Genomic DNA, 21,980 nt, shown 5'->3' with positions numbered 1-21,980 from the left:
TAAAACGTATAATCGTTGATGTATAATCATTGATTCAGGTGACATTTATTTGACATTTATGGAAGGAGTGTCGGTTCCCAGCATGGGAAATTCTTAAGGACAGAGGAGTTTATGATTTCCGTTATCTCAGTAAAATGACAAGCCTCACTTTGGCATTTTGAAAGAGAGATAGATAGAGAGAGAGAGAGAGAGAGAAAATGACCTTTTATCATGGCTATAACATAGGTGAGAACAGGAGAATAGGTGAGACATTTGTCTCTCGGGACTTCCATAACATTAAATCTAAATGTAAACTGTTAACTTAAACATATCATTAGTAATCACTGGTAAATTGCTGTGGTGTAAGTAGAATAAAACACTCCAGACTGCGCTGTTATACGAAAATAATCCACTTCGGGGGTAGTAGCACTGCCACATCACAACCCCTTAGTGTGCATTATTTTCATATAAGAGCACAGTTTGTTTTGTGTTATTCCTTACTTATTGTATATGTAAGTAAGCTTCGAATCAAATTTCAATCCAATTCAATTTCATTTGTATAGCACTTTTACAGTGTATGCTGATATTTGTGTATGCTACTCACTTAGACTCTTATGTCTTATGTTATTAACTAACTCGTGTTATATGTTTACAAATGAGGCTAGCTAAATCACATTTAGTTATACTGTACGTCCCTGTATATGAATGATGACGATAAAGTTAAATTGAATTGAAACGACATTGTCCCAAAGCAGATGCAGATTTATAGTTTGATCCCTAGAGAGCAAGTGAGAGGCAATGGTGGCAAGGGAAAAAAAAACTCCCTGAAATGGCATAAGTGAGAAACCTTGAGAGGAACCTGAGTCCAAAGGGAACCCGAGTGCTTCTAAGGGACACCAGAAAGTGAGATTATGAATCATTACTACTAAACAACTGTATGATATGAAGTCAGACAGTACCGAGTGCATTGAAAGCATTTTCAATGCTATAAAATCAGAGTATTTTATGATCACAGCAATGTTCTTTTATGATTCAATGATGAAAATTGACAACCGTCTACCCCAAGAGGGCGCTGTTCAAAATGAGATGCACCACATAGACGATGTACTTTGCCATGATGTGTTGATACACTAAAATGATTATATATATATATATATATATTTTTTTTAATGAATAATTTACTTCCAACTTTTCAGAGCAACCTCATCAATATCAAAATACCACTGAACTAAAGAAAAAGGGGAAAAGAAGACCTTACTTTTCTTCTTCTCGTGATCTTCTGGAAATGTGGATGATGCAACTTCCTGTTAGAACATGTGACCTGTGGAATATTTCAAATATTTCATAGGATTGAATGATATTTTTTGGACACTAAAGTGTAGATTCTCCGTAAACTATAATGGACGACTTGTGGAAAAGGATGTTTCACGCATGAGTTATATGGATTCGCATAGAAACGAAAAAAGTACCATGGTTTTTGAAGTATGATTGATTGTTAATGATTATATAATTAATGATTATAAGTGTAAATTACTTTGCAGAAAAGCTGCAAAAGTGCTGTAGAGTCAGTAGTTCATTACTATTCTGGTGTAAATTCAGGGTTATTTAACGCCATAAAGTAATCTTATACTATCTATCGTATAAACTTATAGTTAAGTATTAAAAAGGTAACTGTTGTCATACATTTGTACATTTTTAAAGGAGAAATTTTACATCATTGGACCTCCATAAATTTTAGTTATGCTCTGCTCTGGAGGGCAGTGTTGCCTTATTTTCTAATTAATTAATTAATTAATTAATTTATGTATTTATTTATTTATTTTTACATTGAATTTATTCCTTTATTGGTTTCCAGTATATTCTGGTGATTAATCATTTTTATTATCACTGTAATGTACTTTTATTAGATGTAGCCAAATCTTTAGATTCTGTATAATATCATAATGTGATAATAAAGGAATCCATAATAGAGTATATTGAATATATAGTATTGCCATTCAGTAATAATGCATTTTTCTCTGCTTGATTTTTTTTAAAACAATTAAACTAATAAAGAGAAAGTTATACTAACTGAACCTACCTCACAAAACTTGTCTTAAAAGTGGCATGAGCTAATAGATCGTGTATTTATAAGTGGATACGTCTTTAAAGATGGCAGACTTTGCCTGATTTCTGGGTCATGGGCTGTGCAGTGGGTGTGGCCAAAGTTACCAAAGGCAGCGCAGGCTTGCGAAATTTTAAATATTTATTAAAGCTTGTGGAAACCAGCAGGCCAGAAAAATCCATCAGTCCAAATGTGAAATTAGTGGAATAATAATAATAATAATAATAATAATAATAATAATAATAATAATAATAATAATAATAATAAAATTCCAATATATAAAAAAAGACAAAAATAAAAAAATAAAATAACCTAATTGGATCCCAGGAATTACAGAACTAAAGAAAAAGGGGAAAAGGAGACCTTACTTTTCTTCTTCTCGTGATCTTCTGGAAATGTGTTTGCTGCAACTTCCTGTTAGAACATGTGACCTGTGGAATATTTCAAATATTTCATAGGCTTGAATGATATTTTGGGAGAATAAAGTGTAGATTTTCCACAGACTAAAAAATAATTCCAATACATAAAAAAGACATATAATCTTATCTTATATACATATATAAAAATAAATAAATAAATAAATAAATAAAAAATAACCAAATTGGTATCCCAGGAAATATAGAACTAAAGAAAAAGAGGAAATGTAAAATAATGTAAACCCCCATAATATTACAAAATTATTTGACAAACTTTCTCAAAATAAGAATAATGTTCACATTATACAAAACACCTGTAGCCTCTCAAATAAAGCAGAAGACACTTTCTTCACTGCAACAATGAGAGAAAGAAAAAAAAATACCCAGATTAACACACACACGGTCACAGGCGGAAGGACGTAGGATCGTGGAATCAACCAATTCGAGTTTGGGGATGTACAAAAAAAAAAAACATCACTATTATGTTACTATAATATAATACAGAATGTGGACTACTTGGATGTGTAGTTTCTTTCTTCTCTTGTTTATAAGAGCTTTTAAACAATTGTTGTTGAACGACTGATACCTGTGTCCCTGGCTGAAGGACGTAGGATGGAGCAATCAAGAAGGCATCGATTTTTAGGATGTTAATAATGAGCTGTTCTACATCATGTGTACTACAGTGGAATGTAGTGTTATACCTGTTATCTCTGGCATTTCATTCATCACGAGTCCTGTTAATAAATACACAGGTCTTAGTTTTGGCTCGCTGAGCCGTGATTTATTTCACACTCCCTCGCACACGTATTCGCAGCAGTGTGCAGTGTGTTACACAAATACACTCCAGATGTGCTGTTTTATAACACATCATCAGTGATAATTAAGCACAGATTCCGATTTTCCCCCAGAAGATGTTTGATGCTGACTGTCAGTGATCATCCTTGGCCAACTTTAAAGAGGATGAGGTTTCTCCTTTTCTCTTGGATCACTGGCTAGAAAATGCTCTGGGCTGTAGATGTATAGTATTCTAAATCTCTTATAAAGTACAAAGACTTAAGTTAAATGCAGGCATGCTGGTGCAAGTTCGTGCGTGTGTGTGTGTGTGGGTGTGTGTGTGCTAATACATTCAGCTATATTATGTTTAGATGAAACCGTTGGACCCTGTGCAGACAGCTATAAGTAGCAGCTGTTTTATCCATGCAGGGCAGATAGTGTGCATTCTTTGAAGTGCATTCCTGCTTTTATGAACTGCCCGTTGAGGGATCCAGCTCTCATATTCTGAATTTTCTGGAAAGAAAATAAACACAGTCCATCCACCCACCATTCCACCCATACCTCTGCCTGGTCTGGATAGAGAGATGCATTTAATTTCTTGAGACCTCTCTCATATGCCTGACATTTTCAGTTTTTTTGTTTTTTTTTCATCTGCTCAAAGAAATTCTGTGGCCAATTACTGGAAGATTCCCTGAAGAGCACATTCTTGTGTGTTGATCAAGTCCTTATTGTCTGTAGAGGACAGCTTCTTGGATGGCTTTATCATTGGAGAAACCACAGAATGAAACCGAGGATTATTGGCACATTTGTCACAGTTAAATATGCCTTTGCCATGCGATGTCACGCTCAACACGTACTTTAACAATTGTACATTTACTTAACATCCGTGCAGTTACGCCAACCCTCGTACACTTACTCCAACATTCATGCTTACTCCAACTCTTGTACACTTACTCCAACATTCATACTTACTCCAACATTCATGCTTACTCCAACTCTTGAACACTTACTCCAACATTCATACTTACTCCAACATTCATACTTACTCCAACATTCATACTTACTCCAACTCTTGTACACTTACTCCAACATTCATACTTACTCCAACATTCATACTTACTAGAACATCCATACTTACTCCAACATTCATACTTACTCCAACATTCATACTTACTCCAACTCTTGTACACTTACTCCAACATTCATACTTACACCAACTCTTGTATACTTACTCCAACATTCATACTTACTCCAACTCTTGTATACTTACTCCAACATTCATACTTACTAGAACATCCATACTTACTCCAACATTCATACTTACTCCAACATTCATACTTACTAGAACATCCATACTTACTCCAACTCTTGTATACTTACTCCAACATTCATACTTACACCAACTCTTGTATACTTACTCCAACATTCATACTTACTCCAACTCTTGTATACTTACTCCAACATTCATACTTACTAGAACATCCATACTTACTCCAACATTCATACTTACTCCAACATTCATACTTACTAGAACATCCATACTTACTCCAACTCTTGTATACTTACTCCAACATTCATACTTACACCAACTCTTGTATACTTACTCCAACATTCATACTTACTCCAACTCTTGTACACTTACTCCAACATTCATACTTACTCCAACATTCATACTTACTCCAACTCTTGTACACTTACTCCAACATTCATAGTTACTACAACATTCATACTTACACCAACTCTTGTATACTTACTCCAACATTCATACTTACTCCAACTCTTGTACACTTACTCCAACATTCATACTTACTCCAACATTCATACTTACTCCAACTCTTGTACACTTACTCCAACATTCATACTTACTCCAACTCTTGTACACTTATTCCAATGCTTGCTCAATTTCTACACCCCTCATACAATAACTCCAACCCTTGTACTTATAATTTAAGTTTAAGTTTAATTATAATGTTTAAGAATAGTGACATTCATTTTCTTCTGTCAAAACTAAGATCTTAGTTTTAGAAGATGCAGTAATGCGTGCACAAAAACACACTCCACACATAAACGCCTCATCCCACTGGAATCATGGGAGACCTTTTCCCGTGCTGTGCATGGGAGAAATCGGAATTTTCACATTCCAAACAACCAGAACAAAAACCGGCCATTCTTTCCCACACTTTCCTTCCACTCCCATCACCACCACTGGTCTTTTTCCCAAAGGCAACAATTACCATTTTATCTGAGATGCAGATGGTGTGTTTAACTAAAAGGGTTCAAAAAGAAATGAGAAGGAAACTGACTAACAGGGGAATTTCCTGAATGAATAATTATTTATATCAGCTGTTTGACAAAAGTTTATAAAATCCTCATTCAACACTTAATATATTTTAAATTACATTGAAATAATAATGACCTCTTTATAGGAGTGCACTGCCCCATCTAGTGGTCAGAAGTGTGAACTGCTAATTGAGGCACATAGGGGCACCAATCACTCTACCCCACACAGTGCGGGAGGAGCCAATAGGTCCACCAACTCCAATAAGGTCACTCTAACTTCTTAGAGTTATATTAAGTAAGGAATAAAACACTTTGCTGTTATAGGAAAATAATCCATGACAGGGATACCTTACCACCCCAACATGGATTATTCTCCTTTTATGCATTACATAGATGTTTTATTCCTCTTATACTCCAAATCTGCGAATGATTGCAATTTCTAATTTATTACCCAATTAACAAATGACACACTATGCTTTTATTATTATTAATTTTTTAAACTATTTATACTACAAGGTGCATTTAATATTCTGGAAAAACCACGAGTTCCTGTTATTACTTATTATAACAGCTATAAACAGTCGTTCCCTCACCTCTCGCTTTTCTTATTTTCTCTCTTGAAGATAATAATAATAATAAAAAAATATAACACAGCTCATCATGAAGTCCTGAAGGCAGAAAACGTAAATCTGCAGCTTTACCGCTGACTGTTACAAAGCGCTGACACCGGAGACTCCTTCCATAAACGTTAAATAAACGTCTCCTCACAAAACGCTTAATATCAATGATCATGCATGTTTTTTTTTTATTTGATTATTATTAGTCTTAGATCATAGACATCGTCTACCATACATGTTTCTGTAAACGAGCTGCTATAGAAATGATAATCTATTAGAACGAGCGAATTAATATAAACCATTAATATCATTTAAATTGCAACAAGAGTTTAAATAATAGACAAGTGCTACAGTTTAAGAGATTGTATTGAAATATTTGCATACATCATCTCCAATACAATAAAAAAAAAAATGAATATGCGTGTACAGAAGCCCCAGCAGTGTGTGTATCAGGGAAATAAAATAAGACAAAGAAAAGTACAGACTGAAGTGTCGCATAGATGATTCTGACAGACTGTCGTTACCATCTGTATCCTCCAGCATGGCCTCTTTTTTTCCTCCGCTCTCTGTACCAATTACTGTAATGTATATTTCATCTAGCTGCTTATTGTTGTAGTCAAACGTCACCCTCAGTGCCTGATGCTTTACACTGCTTTAATGTATTATTCTGTTTTTAAGAGCGCCATTACAATAGAAGTTGAGATCTTCGTTTTATGTGAGGCTCTGAGGGGGAAAGCTTGGTGGTGTGTGTGTGTGTGTGTGTGTGTGTTACAATGGGCATGCTTTTGTCCCTGAAAACATAAGAAAAATATAGAATTAAAAATAAAAGCTACAAAAAAAAATCCTTTCGTTTACTAAAGTTACAGTTATGGTTATTTTTAGGTTTGGCCTAGCATTAATTAGCCGAATTAATAATTTAATAATGACGTCTCATAATGTGTGTGTGGGGAGGGGGGTGAACAGGGTTGAGAGGGTTACTTTAAAACTGTATTCCGTTACAGTTGCAAATTACTTCCTTAAAAAATGTCATCAGTAATGTAATCCAAGTCTCACAATATGAAAGTAATGTAATCTGATTACTTCTGCATTACTTCAAGGTCACATGTGTAAATAAGGGGAAGAGAAAAGCAATATGATCTAAAATACTTTCATTTAGAGCTTACTGTAGAGCTTAACAACATGTTCAATGTCTGGATTTGTTTGTTTTAAGAAAATAAATAAATAACGGAATAAATAAAATCGCCTAAAGGCAACGGCCATGTGGAAAATAATTCGCCAGACCCCATACTGTACTCTGAGCTGTTTGAAAAGTTCACACAAGTTGTGATGCTGCCACGGGGAGACCTTTTTTTTTTTTTTGTCTCAGAGACCTCTGCATTCCTCAACAAACCTCAAACCCATTAGATAACTCATCTAATGTCTATTTTGATCTATTTCCACACAAGTACAAATGTAACTTAGTGGTACGATGCTTAGTGTTGTTATAAGCTTATTTTACAGTTCCGTAAGTAGGTAGTAATAATAGGTAAACATGAGAAAAGTAACTGTAAACAAGTATGGGGTAAGTATCTGGTATTTAGGAGACAAGTAAGTGGTAAATAGCTGGTAATGTTTGATAGCTAGTAATAGTAAGGTAAGTATGGGGTAAGTAGTAAGATTTTAATATGTAAGTATGTAGTAAATAGCTGGTATTTAATAGGTATATGTGTGGTAAATAGCAAGGAACGCATGATATGTAAATAGTGTATGTGGCAGGTAGCTGGTATTTAATAGGTAAATAGATAACTAGTAGCAATAGATAAGTAGATGAGTAATAGATAGCACTAATAGATAAGTATGGGGTAAGTAGTTAGATGTTACTAAGTAAGTATGGGGTAAGTAGTTAGATGTTACTAAGTATGGGGTAAGTAATTAGATGTTACTAAGTAAGTATGGGGTAAGTAGTTAGATGTTACTAAGTAAGTATGGGGTAAGTAGTTAGATGTTACTAAGTAAGTATGGGGTAAGTAGTTAGATGTTACTAAGTAAGTATGGGGTAAGTAGTTAGATGTTACTAAGTAAGTATGGGGTAAGTAATTAGATGTTACTAAGTAAGTATGGGGTAAGTAGTTAGATGTTACTAAGTAAGTATGGGGTAAGTAGTTAGATGTTACTAAGTAAGTATGGGGTAAGTAATTAGATGTTACTAAGTAAGTGTGGTATAAGTAGTTAGATGTTACTAAGTAAGTACGGGGTAAGTAGTTAAATGTTACTAAGTAAGTATGGGGTAAATAGTTAGATGTTACTAAGTAAGTATGGGGTAAGTAATTAGATGTTACTAAGTAAGTGTGGTATAAGTAGTTAGATGTTACTAAGTAAGTATGGGGTAAGTAGTTAGATGTTAATAAGTAAGTATGGGGTAAGTAGTTAGATGTTACTAAGTAAGTATGGGGTAAGTAGTTAGATGTTAATAAGTAAGTATGGGGTAAGTAGTTAGATGTTAATAAGTAAGTATGGGGTAAGTAGTTAGATGTTACTAAGTAAGTATGGGGTAAGTAGTTAGATGTTAATAAGTAAGTATGGGGTAAGTAGTTAGATGTTAATAAGTAAGTATGGGGTAAGTAGTTAGATGTTACTAAGTAAGTATGGGGTAAGTAGTTAGATGTTACTAAGTAAGTACAGGGTAAGTAGTTAGATGTTACTAAGTAAGTACGGGATACGTAGTTAGATGTTACTAAGTAAGTATGGGGTAAGTAGTTAGATGTTAATAAGTAAGTATGGGGTAAGTAGTTAGATGATACTAAGTAAGTATGGGGTAAGTAGTTAGATGTTAATAAGTAAGTATGGGGTAAGTAGTTAGATGTTACTAAGTAAGTATGGGGTAAGTAGTTAGATGTTACTAAGTAAGTATGGGATAAGTAGTTAGATGTTATTAAGTAAATATGGGGTAAATAGTTAGATGTTAAGTATGGGGTAAGTAGCTGTTATTTAATATACCAGTAGAAACCAGTGGTTGAATTTTAACATATTTTTCTAAGAGATATATATATATATACCATATACATATATATATATATAACATAACTAAATATGAGGACACCATCCTTGGTCTGTACCTTTTTAGATTCAGGAATGGACACACACACATTCACATACTTATAACAGGAAATAACTTGTTTCACGGAACATTAAATGTAACTACTTTATAAATGGATGAAAAGTGTGATATGTCTTTAATAAATAATATTTGCAGCATTAGTGAATTACTGTGGTATAAGAGAAATAAAACACTACGGGATGTGCGGTTATTGGAAAATGTTCAACTTCGGGGTGGTAACAGTAACTCTGCTTTATGCCAGGCTGCCTCACACCTCCCTGTTGTTGATTGTTTTCCTTTTTTTTTTCTTTTCCTTTTTCACTCTGAATTTTGGTCCAAGTGAATTTTGACCACAGTTTTCCATGATTACACTGGGTTTAGTGAGTTTCATTGCAGAATTCCAGTATCAGACTTTTTTTTTTTTTTTTTAAAGCAGCTCTAATTTCTTTATGTTTATAGTGATTCATAAGGGAAGCACCATGCTAAGACTGCATGGAACATCCGGGCGACTGTAGGTCTGATAATCTTCTGGATTATAACAGTATACCCACAGGTAGGAGTAATTGTAGTGCTCCCGTTATTTTCCCTTCAGCTTCATTTCCATAAGACGCATCGCCTATTCGTCTGATCTTCTTCTTTCTGGATCCCGCCGGGATGAGATTGCTTAGGTGGAATTTTTGTTGCCCGCAGGAACGAGCGCGACACATGAAAGACTAAAAAGAGACTGCAGTTCATCGCAGGGCGTTCGGTTTGTTCGTCTTCTGTTTGGATGTGGCCGGTTGTAGATGGCAGAAATGCGCTGGGCCGAAGGATGGGGATGAGTAGAAAGAAAGAGGGTAAGAGGGAGAAAGAGAGAGAGAGAGAGAGAGAGAGAGAAAGAAAGGAGCGACGGCAGTAGCTTCAAAGCCACACTGTAATCTGCCTGAACTTCACAGGGCCGAGAAAGTGACTGTCTCCCCGCCAAGAGCAGCACAGACACACTAATGAAAGAGATAAAGGGATCGCGAGCACAGCTAGAGCTGTTCGAATTTTATGAAGAAGAGAGAGAGAGCGAGAGATCGAGAGAGAGAGAAAGGGTTGGCAAAGAAGACCTGTGAGGTTTTCCTTTTATTCTGTTATTATTTCATGTCTTGTCAAATGTTCTGTAGCTCCATTTTATATATATATATATATATATATATATATATATATATATATATTTATTATCTGTGAAGCTTTATACAGAATCAGCACAGGACAATGTGAGGCATGGAATAATTCACTGCGGATTAGTCTCATCATTAGTTATAAATGTCTGACAGGTGGAGGGAAAAGAAAAAGGAAAAAGGATCGCTCATTATATCCACAAAGCATTTGCCTGCCAGCACACTACAGATGAGTCATTTAGTCTCCACTACAGACAGAATTTACAGCCAGTAGGTTCTTGATCTCAGAGCGTATTTATTTTGTCGGGAACTTTCCGTTTTAGGTCTTCCTCACAGCACCGTTCACCATTTCCTTTAGTTCCCTAAGTGAAAAATTTGCATATATTTAAATTTAAAATATACTTCTGACATTGCTAGGTAAGGCATGAGCAAATTTCGGAAAGGAGTCCATTTTTTTTAAGCAACGGTGGCATTGTGGCATTTTTAGCGACTACCTTTAAGCACAACTTACAGATTTTGAAATAGATTTGGTAAAGAGTTTATTAAACATATAATCATTAAAAAAAAAAATGTTTATACATTTTGTCACAAATTCCTTCAAGTAAGTCGCAGTTCCATGGCGAAAGTGAACATCTGTTTATGTTTCGCTTTCTATTTTGGTCCTGTCTCCACCCATCATCCTGCTATTGGTTTGCTATCTGATTGTGTTCACCTGTACCGTGTTCCTCCATGATTAGTTTGTCTATGTATACCCTGCTGTTTCTTCATAGCAAAGCGAAATCTCATCGTGCTAGCCATTTTTCTGCTTCGTCTCAGTAATATTCATACAAATTAGTTGACATTATTTAAAAAAAAAAAAATTATGAAATTGCAATGGGACAAACTATGGGAAACTTTGCTTAGGAAAACCCTCACATAAACCAGTGTGCTCATTATTGTGACATGGTGTTAAAAACAAGACTCGGTGTGCAAATTGGAATGAAAATATCGATACTATGCATCTTATGTGATACAGTGACAATGTCCAAAATGTATGCCAGTCTAACAAGATGGATGGTTTCATCTTGGTGATGGCGTCCCTGTTAAACTTTGGCTTAAAGGTTTTTTTTTTTTTTTTTTTTTAAAAGATCAAAAATCACCATTGTTGAATATTAAGTCTACCAAAACAACCCCAAAGGAACCAAATCAACCAAAAGCTCCATGAGGCGGTGTAGCAGTCATCATCTTTTGTTTAACTGGAACTCCATATGCTTGAAACGATGTGTTCTTTTGCACAAAACTAAATAATGTGGGTGTCATTTTTAGGCATCTTTAAGTGAAAATGTGTTTTAACACTAGAAATATTACTATCGAGTATTATTAAAGTATCCAGCAAGGATAACATTTGGTTTTGAGGGAACGCTGTTGGTCACGGCCAGTGTGCCTCCTGTCAAAATATAGTGTTTCTGTCGTTGTAGATTCAAGACATTGGCCTCAGGGAATCATGGGGTTTTAAGGTTGGCTTCCCTCCTGTGCCAGTAACTTTACTTATTTTGAAAAGGAACATGGCTTTTGGAGTGTGGTCAACAATGTGGTGCCAGCTGAAGTATAATTTCATGATGGATGGCTATAGGGCTATATTCTGAAATTTATGGTCTGGAACTTGAATGTTTTTTTGTTTTTTTTAAATAAAGGTTAAAAATGTCAGTCTAGAAAATGAATCTTGTAGTTGTCACGTTATCGATTTTGAGGCGGATGCAAGCGCAGGATATAAGTGAAACGTTTAATATGAACACAAAACAAGAACTTAGAACTTTTGGCAAAAAACACTACGGCTAGGAAGAAACATAAAACAAAGACCAAAACCATAACAACAGAAACAACGGTAACGAAAGACAAATGCAAGACAAGGAGTGCAACGCAAACTGTGGCTAATATACACATAAGTGCTCGTTAACATGAATGTGAATCAGGTGCAGGTGGTCATGTGACTGTGATGCAGTGAGGTGCAGTAGCTGCTGGGAACTGTAGTCCAGAGTTCTTTCTCTGATATTACGTGACAGTAGCTATGTTCTTTTATCAGTTTCTGTTGGCTGAATTTGAACAAAACACATAGTTGTATTTTTCATTTGCAGGTGTTGAAACAGAAATTTTTATTTAGAATAATCACGTACAGTCACGTCCATAAATATTCGTACAGCGACACCATTTTCGTAATTTTAGCTCCGTACACCGCCACAATGGATTTGAAATTAAGCAATCAAGCCGTGCTCGGAGTGTAGACTTTCAGCTTTAATTCACGGGCTTTAACAAAAATACTGCATTAACCGTTTAGGAATTATAGCCATTTTTTTTTGCAGAGTCCCTCCATTTTCACAGGCTCAAAAGTAACTGGACAATCGACTGATCAGCAGTTTCATGGCCAGGTGTGGCCTGTTTTCTTGTTATTTCATTCAAGGTAGATAAAAGGTCTGGAGTTGATTCCAAGCGTTGAATTTGCATTTGGTAGCTGTTCATGGGAACTCTCAATATGCGGTCCAAAGAGGTGTCGATGCAAGTGAAGGAGGCCATCATAGGGCTGAAAAAACAAAACAGACCTATCAGAGAGATAGAAGAAACTTTAAGAGTGGCCAAGACAACAATTTGGTACATTCTTAAAAAGAAGGAACGCACTGGTGAACTCAACAACATCAAACGTCCTGGAAGACCAAGTGGATGATCGTAGAATTCTTTCCTAGTTGAAGAAAAAGCTCTTCACAAGTGAAGAAGACTCTGGAGGAGGTAGGCGTATCCTTGTCAAAGTCGACAATCAAGAGATTCTTCATGAATGTTAATACAGACGGTTTGCCTCAAGATGCAAACCTCTAGTAACACTCAAGAACAGAAAGGCCAGAGTAGACTTTGCTAAAAAAAAAAAAAAACTCTAAAAGAAAAAGCCTGACCAGTTCTGGAACAAGAATCTTTGGACAGGTGAAACCAAGATTAACTTGTACCAGAATGATGGGAAGAGAAGAGTATGGAGAAGGAAAGGAAGCGCTCATGATACAAAGCATCCCACCACATCATCTGTCGAACCTGGTGGAGGAAGTGTTACGGCATGGGGATGTACGGCCGCCGATGGAACCTGGTCACTGGTGTTTATTGATGACGAGACTGCTGATAGAAGTAGCAGGATGAATTTTAAGATGAAGTGTATAGAGCTGTAATAATAGCATGGCGCTTCACATTTCTTTTTTAGCTACAAAGCAATAAGTAAATGTGATTTCAGTTGATTATGGACCATTGGAGTTTCGTATAAATGATTAATCAAACCTAATCTACATATAGATTTATGCTGCTTTGGAAATAAGTATTGAAAAACATATACATTGTTCATTTATTCTTTCATATCAGGGACTTTGCTGAGGTCAGTGTGGTCGGTGCTTTCCTATTACAATATCACAGTTTATCTAGTCAACCCCTGAAAGTGGCGCTAAATAGCTGAAGCTGATCTGAGATAAAAGGCAGATAAAATCAAGCAAGCTTCAGCATCAAACTGAGAAAACGGCTTTCTAAATGACTTTCTAATGCTGCTAATCATGAGGTAACTGCTAATAGAAGTAGCAGAATGAATTCTGAAGTGTATAGAGCTATGCTTTCTGCTCAAAATTCAGTCAAATGCTGCAAAACTGAAAAGACGGCTCTTCACACTACAGGCGGATAATGATCCAGACCGCAAAAGCAACCCAAGAGCTTCGTGAGACAAAGAAATTAAATGTTCTTAAATATCCGATGACCTCAACCCAATCGAGCTGCTTACCACGTACTGAAGACAAAACTGAAGGCAGAGAGACCCACAAACAAGCAGCGACCGAATGCAGCTGCAGTAAAGACCTGGCGAAGCATCTCAACGGAGGACTCCAGACTTCAGGCAGACTGCAAAAGATCTGAATCCAAATATTCAACATAATCCTATGTTCGTTTGTCCAGTTACTTTTGAGCTTGTGAAAACGGAGGGACTCTGAGAAAAATGGCTGTAATTCCTAAATGGTTAATGCGATATTTCTGTTACATTTATAAGCCTTTTTGTTAAAAATTCAGCCAACGGAAATTGAACATAGCTACAAGATTCACTTTCTAGGCTGTCATTTTCAACCTTAATTCAAAAGACCATTCACGTTCCAGACCATAAATCTCAGAATATAGCCCTATAGCCATCCATCATGAAATTATACTTCAGCTGGCACCGATGTTGACCACACTCCAAAAGCCATGTTCCTTTTCAAAATAGATAAAGTTACTGGCACAGGAGGGAAGCCAACCTTAAAACCCCATGATTCCCCGAGGCCAATGTCTTGAATCTACAAACGACAGGAACACTTTATTTCGATGTTTTTTTTTTTATGTTAAACCCCTTGAATTAAAGCCGAACTTCTACACTTCAATCACATCTCGATTGCTTCATTTCAAACCCATTGTGGTGGTGTACGGAGGCAAAATGACAAAAATTGTGTCACTGTCCAAATACTTATGGGCCTGACCGTATAACAAAACTCATGACTCAAAAGGATCAACGTTATGAATTATAAGGGGTGGAAAATACTTAACTAATTGCACTTTGTTATTATACTTAAATACTATTTTAGAAGATATTCCTACTCAAATAAATTTACAAGAGGATGTACAAAACATCCTTTTTTAAAAAAAAAAAAAAAAAAAAAAAAACTCATTACATTTTCATATTGGTCTTCAAAGTAGTCATTTAAAAGTAAATAGCAAATGCCATGAGATTTTTTTTTCTTTGCCCAGTTGCTATGATTGGCATAGCAATTGTAAAATTTATTTACATTTTGTTTTTAAATTTTTTATTAATACATCTAATCAACTTCACGCCAACGTCAAGTGAAACTGCCACACAGTTGTGCTAATCGGTCATTGAGTTAGTAAGATCGAGTACAGTTCAAACAGAATGTCTCTCCCATGTAAAAAAACAAAAAACAAAAAAACAAAAAAAAAACATAAAATAAAAATTTGCATAAAATCTAAAGAAACATATGGAAGTAAGTTGCTTCCACTCATGCTACCTCATTCATTCCAACAGGGTTAATTAATAAATAAGATAAAGAAAAAAATCATTCTCGAATGCTTGAGTATGTTTGAAGAAGATTTCGACACATCACCACTACTTTTACGCATAAACTGTATCGAAATGAAAGGGTTCAATCTAAAACCTCAATAACGTTAAAACAACTTGGAGTATAAATAACCTCAGCTTTGGACCTAATGTGTTCTGTCAGTGGAAATGTCAGGGATAAAAAGTTTTATAGCTCCAACAAATAGGCAAAATATTATTTTACACATTTAAATAACGAGCTTAATATTTGGATATTCGAATAAATCTGTCCTGTGAGGGACCATGGACTTTATCTTGAAATTAAAGGTGACCCTGGCTGCAAAAACGTTTGAGAAACTCTGTGTAACAAGAAAGCATTAAAGATTGATAAAAAGAAAAATTTGCAATATATATATATATATATATATATCTATAAAGTAATAAGTAAATGTGATTTTGGGTTATTATGGACCCTTGACCTTTTGCTTAAATGATGAATTAAACCTAATCTACATACAGATTTGGAAAACACTGTTCATTGTTCATTTATTCTTTTACATCAGGGACTTTACCGAGGTCAGTGTGGTCAGTACTTTCCCATTACGATATCCACCTCACGTCATTAAGTGCCGAGGTTTATCACAATTTATTTAGTCCAGCCCTAAAAGTAGTGCTAAAGAGCTGAAGTTGATCTGAGATAAAAGGCAGCCCACTCTGTCTCTCAGAATGAACACACACCACATTTCACTAAATGTTCACCACATCAAGCGAGAGTCAGCGTCAAACTGAGAAAACGGCTTGCTAAATGACTTTTTAATGCTGCATTGCATCAAGCTTAATTAAACAAATTTACTTTATCAGAGCTCTGGGCCAGTGATATAAACATGATTAATGTCGACTGTCTCGGGCGAATTTGCTTTGAAGCCTTTTGTTGAAGTTGCACATAAATCTTGATGGTTGCAACAGATGTTTTGAGGGTTTGACTTGAGCATGAAATGAAATGCTCAGCTGTATGTATATGATTTAATACATTCACACTGCCACTAAATTTACTTGTCTTTTGCAACCGATAACAAGATACGCTGATGTTTGCATCAGAGGTATCGTGCTACTTTAGAACTTCACACGTACTTTGCAGTCTCAAAGTTAATGTAAGCGTCGATTGTAAAAGAGTTTGTACCTGGGTTTTAAACTATTTTGGGTTATTCATAGACTAATCAGATACACTATATGGCCAAAAGTATGTGGACACCCGGACATAACACTCATATGTGCTTGTTGAACGTCCTGTTCCAGATTTATTCTGTTGTAATAAGCTCCACTCTTCAGGGAAGGCTTTCCACTAGGTTTTGGAGCGTGGCTCTGGGGATTTGTGTACATTCAGAGACAAGAGCATTACTGAAGTCAGGTACTGATGTTAGGCGAGGAGGCCTGGGGTGCAGTCGGCATTTCAGTTCATCCCAAAGGTGTTCCGTAGGGTTGAGGTCAGGGATCTGTACAGGACACTCGAGTTCTTCCGCTCCAACCGTCACAATCCATGTCTTCACGGAGCTCGCTTTGTGCACAGGGGCATCGTCATGCTGGAACAGGTTTGGGGTGAGTTAGTTCCAGTGAAGGGAAACTTTGTGGCAATAGTTTTAGGAAGAACCATATATGGGTGTGATGGTCAGGTGTGCACAAACTTTAGGCCATTTAAACATTGTCAATATTCTTATTGACACTAGAATCAATAAGACTGTTCTGCCTAGCAGTACATAAATGGAGAAGGTGGTGCAGAACAAGACGTTCTGTCTAAACAAAGTCAAATATACACAAAATCTTTTCATTCCCCACAGCATGATATGGCATGACTCGGAATGCCTGTGTTTCTCAAACTCGAAACGATTCCTGTTCTCTAGTGTACTCGGGCTTCACCTTTTTTCCTCCGAGTGTAAACAAGCTGAAAGAAGAGCGAAGGAATAAGAGAGAGAGAGCGAGAGAGAGCGAGAGAGAGAGAATTTGGGAAGGAGGTGGGTGTCGGAGTAGGATAACTTCAAAACCCCACATCAAAAAGAATAAATAATTGTTTCTGCTGCTCTTTTTTTGTGATGGGGATCCATGGCAGCAGTCCGTAACAGCAGACAGTAGAGTGGGGTGGAGAAGGCTTTGATTGCAGCCTGATCTCCTGGAGTGGGCTCCTTCTGTCTGCCTCCACATTGATGGTGCAGTTCCCAGTGATTAAACGCTGCCTCGTGGGACCCCCACTGTGAGAGGGAGAGATAGAGAGCGAGAAAGAGAGCGAGACAAGAGTCAATGAGCCGCAAAGTTACAGAAGTCTGAAACTTTTCTAGAGTACACCTTTCTGAATAAGCGTTCGTAAAAATCATGAATCGTTTAACAATTACGTTCAGAAATAAAAGACTTTGGGTCATGCTGTTAAAGGAAAATAATCAATAACAGGATGGTGTGATGATGTGGAGTTACAATGACCACCCTGAAGGTGATTATTTCCATTTATAATTACTTTTAATCTTGTGGAACCTCCACAAATTACCTCCTGTTTTCATTTACATTATAGCAGCTATAAACAGCCGTTTCCTCATTAGCATCTCTTTTTCTTTCTCTCTCTCGCAGGTAATAAGGCAAAAATAACCCCCCACAGCTTGTCAAGTTATGGAGAAACATGTAAACTCATCTGTCCTGAAGATTTCCAACGTTAGTGTCAAAGTGACTGCTTTACCAGTGACTGATACAAACAACACGCTAGCACTGGAGACTCCTTCACCAAATGTTACGTACTACGTACAATAAACGCCTCGAATCTCCTCACAGAAACATCACCGTATCAAGAATTACACACATTTTAATAATCCATTTACGGGGAGTGTGCACCATATAAGTCCCTGTGTTAGTCGTTACTATAGAAACGATAATGTACTAGAACAAGCGCATTAATATAAACTCGTGATTTGCAGCTGCACTAGTGCTGTTATAGAAAGCTAATCGATCAAGCTAATCAAGCTGACCAATCAGATTTGAGTACATTTTCAGACGCTCTGTATGGTGCAGGCTGACAGAACTTTTTAAATTTATTAGAATGAAGCCTTTATTTTTCACATATAGATTACAGCAGATTGAAATTCTTTTCTTTGCTTGTTAGGAAGTTGGGGTCAGAGCGCAGGGTCAGGAGCCCGTGGAGCAGAGAGGGTTAAGGGCGTTGCTCAAGGGCCCAACAGTGGCAGCTTGGCGGCGCTGGGGCTTGAACCCCCGGCCTTCTGATCAGTAACCCAGAGCCTTAACCGTTGAGCCACCACTCCAAAAAGTATGTATACTTTTCAAGGAGATTTTGGTGCAACTTCTCACATACTGTATATACAGTTTTATAAACAGCATATTAACTAAATAGAAACGTCTAGAACCATACAGTGGGAAGTACGTACAACCGATCGTACAATTTACAGCTTTTAATCACACATAAATCTCAGATAAACGCTGTATAATGACATCTGTTTTTGAGCGTTTCTGCCAAGTGGCGTGAAAAGGCTTTTTATTCAGTCGATGACAAGAGCAGTCAAAAATGTTGTGTTTTTGGTGTTCCAAAGCCTTGCTTCAGTACATACTAAAGGTCGAAGGTAATAAATGTTTAAAACGGAAAGCAAAAAGAGCACTGCTTCTTTCATGTGGAGAAGTGCAGATTAATTTATGTGTTATTATATGGTTCTGTCAACAGTGACATCATGGACATGTGATTAAAATGTCCAATATATCAGTCAGAGTCCTAAAGATATTATTTATCTTTCTGCAGTCGGGTGGCCAGATCATAAATTTATTAGTGCTCCTTGTTTGAATCACTGAACATGACTCGATGAACTGGGATTGTAATGAGACTCTAAGTGAGTGCTTTATTAAAAGCCAAGTGTATTTTAATGATACTTGTTATGTGGGTCTTCTTGGAAAAAAAAAAAAAAAGTCATGACCAATAAGCTAAGCGACAGGTTTTACACCATTTTCTGAGAATGACTCACAACTGTAAGTTACTGTAAGTATAGGTTTGTCTTACAGTTGATATTAGACAGTTTTAGTATCAAATATAATACAAATATATCTTCTATATATCTACAAGTGCTTCATTACAGTGACCCAGATCAGCATTTGCCAGTTGAATCTAGATTTGTTTTCTTTACACACATTTCCAAATCCAATTAGACCTATTTCTTACTTAGATGTTCAAAATCTAGAGGATTGAACTTGAACCCACTTCTTGAAGTTTGACCAAAAAAATAAAAAATAAAAATTGCTCAAACAACTTTTTACTAGCCGTGTTTGTGGCATAAAATTGACAGAAATGGTACAGGTTTGTATACAAATGTTTAGAAAATAATAACCTGGCATATAAATGTATCAGATATGAATTATTTGTAGGTGATGAAGCAACTTTTTTGAACCCCAATTACATATACTGTATATAGGGTTGAACCCCAACAGTACATCTCCCAGTCATATAATGTTAATGAACTTTATGACATGGTAATTGTTTTGCGACCTGCGTTTCCAGGTTCCATGTACAGTATAATGTCCACTTACTGATGATATATAGTACAAATCAGAAAGGCACATCACTGATAACTTGTTGGCGCAAAAAGACTAAAGAAGGAAAATGTGTCCACCTTTTCCTCTGCCGAACCTTTTGTGCAGTTTTTGAGCTGTAGTTAGGGTGGGAGTTTTGCTTAAACCTGGCAACCCTCCACACAAGCTTCTGAGAGTCTTTCTCTGAGCTCCAGATTAAAGTAAAACCCTCATGCTGGTGCGAATTCTTTTGTTTCGTCCTGCGTGATCAGGATGCACAAGCCTGTTTTAAAGCTTTCTTCAATCAAACAAACAAACAAACAAACAAACAAACAAAGGCTTCACCTACTGTTCGGATGTGTATTTCGGATCTCTATTCGAATTCATTTAGGAATTCATTCATTCCCGTTACATTCAGCCTGAGTAACGTACACGTATTCTGTTACACCCCTAATAAATAAATCTACAACACCAAAAAAGACAATTTCCTGAAACACACTGGCCCGCATTATTTTAGACCGTCTGCCTGATTGTGAGATGTCATGCTGGTCCTGTCACATACCTCTCTAACACTGACCCATTTCACACTCCACCACCCACATCGTTAATTGTTAGTGGTGTGTGTATGTTTGTGTGGACGAGATCTCCAGGACTTCCTGCTGACAGGCTTAAGGAAATATGACCATTTTTCAAGCTAACAGGGGTCAAAGGTCACCAGCATAACATGGCAGTGGGGAGCTCGTATAACCTGTGTAGCTCAAGAGGAGACGCTGCTTCCATGTGATAATCCTATCAGCCACACCAGACTCTTACACACACACACACACACACACAACATTATATTACCAAGATGGCTTTCTTTCAACTTCAACTCAACGTTTTGACTTCATTCTCAAATTTGCAGTTTCGAGTTATCTCAGTTACTTCAAAAACTCAATTTAGTATTTAATACCTGACAATCTATCAATGAGACTAATTTATATAGAATGCAATAATACTGTTTCCCATAGTACGTAGGTCAAATGTTGCTTTGGTCGACACATACTGTACATACGTCTAATGATAAAGTAGTAAGACAATTTACTTTAATGAATTCAGATGTGAGGATGCCAATTTTTTTTTTTTTTTTTACAGCTTGCCGTTCTATACGTTTTCCTACTGTGCCTTGTGCTTGGCTTTACTTGGTTTGAAATTAAAATCGATAAAGGTCATGATTTGTACCAGTCCATATTCTGTTGGTCTTTTTGTGTCTGTATTTCCTTCTTGGCAACATTTTCCATCAGGCTGATGTTCCTGACAAACCATATGACAACGTCTTGACACCGTGTGTATTTGTTTCTGACCGAGATTATGTGATTCTGACCAGAAGTGCACCAAGATGGAAAGTCTTATAAGATTTTTTATGAGATTCTGATGTAAGTCAGCCTGGAAAAGTGGCGTAACACGACCTTATGTCAACAGAAATCACTTGTCACCTCCATCGGCGTTATCTTAACTTGTCTATCAAAATGAATGAACGCGGTTTTGAGGAGAGATGATGCTAGTTAGAGAAAAAAGGCTTTGTAATTGTTCATGAGGGTTTAGCTCAGAGGTCGAGAAGAGCCTACGTACAGTATGTGGGTTTTATGTAACGTTATGAATACCTCAGTATTAAAGTGTAAAAGTGTTTATCCTCACGGATGTGTGTATACTTGTGTGTCGTATGTTTGTACGGTCGTCTTTCAACATAAATCAGAGGACTTGTCAAAAAGAAGAATATTTAAGTGTCTGTGTTTTCCTATGGTACTTTTGAGGACTAGTTCCTGTGAGAAACTGTAGAAAGAGAAAGGAGCTAGAATGAAAGAGAGAGAGAGAGAGAGAGAGAGAGAGAGAGAGAGAGAGAGAGAGAGAGAGAAACATCTGCTGCTCTCCTCCCTCCTGCTGGATGTGAGGTCTGGAGCTGGTCATGGAGGAATCCAGATGTGGACATGGTA

The sequence above is a fragment of the Ictalurus furcatus genome, chromosome 27 (genome assembly GCF_023375685.1).
Source record: "Ictalurus furcatus strain D&B chromosome 27, Billie_1.0, whole genome shotgun sequence".
Taxonomy (NCBI): domain Eukaryota; kingdom Metazoa; phylum Chordata; class Actinopteri; order Siluriformes; family Ictaluridae; genus Ictalurus; species Ictalurus furcatus.
Note: the sequence above shows the minus strand (reverse complement) of the source record.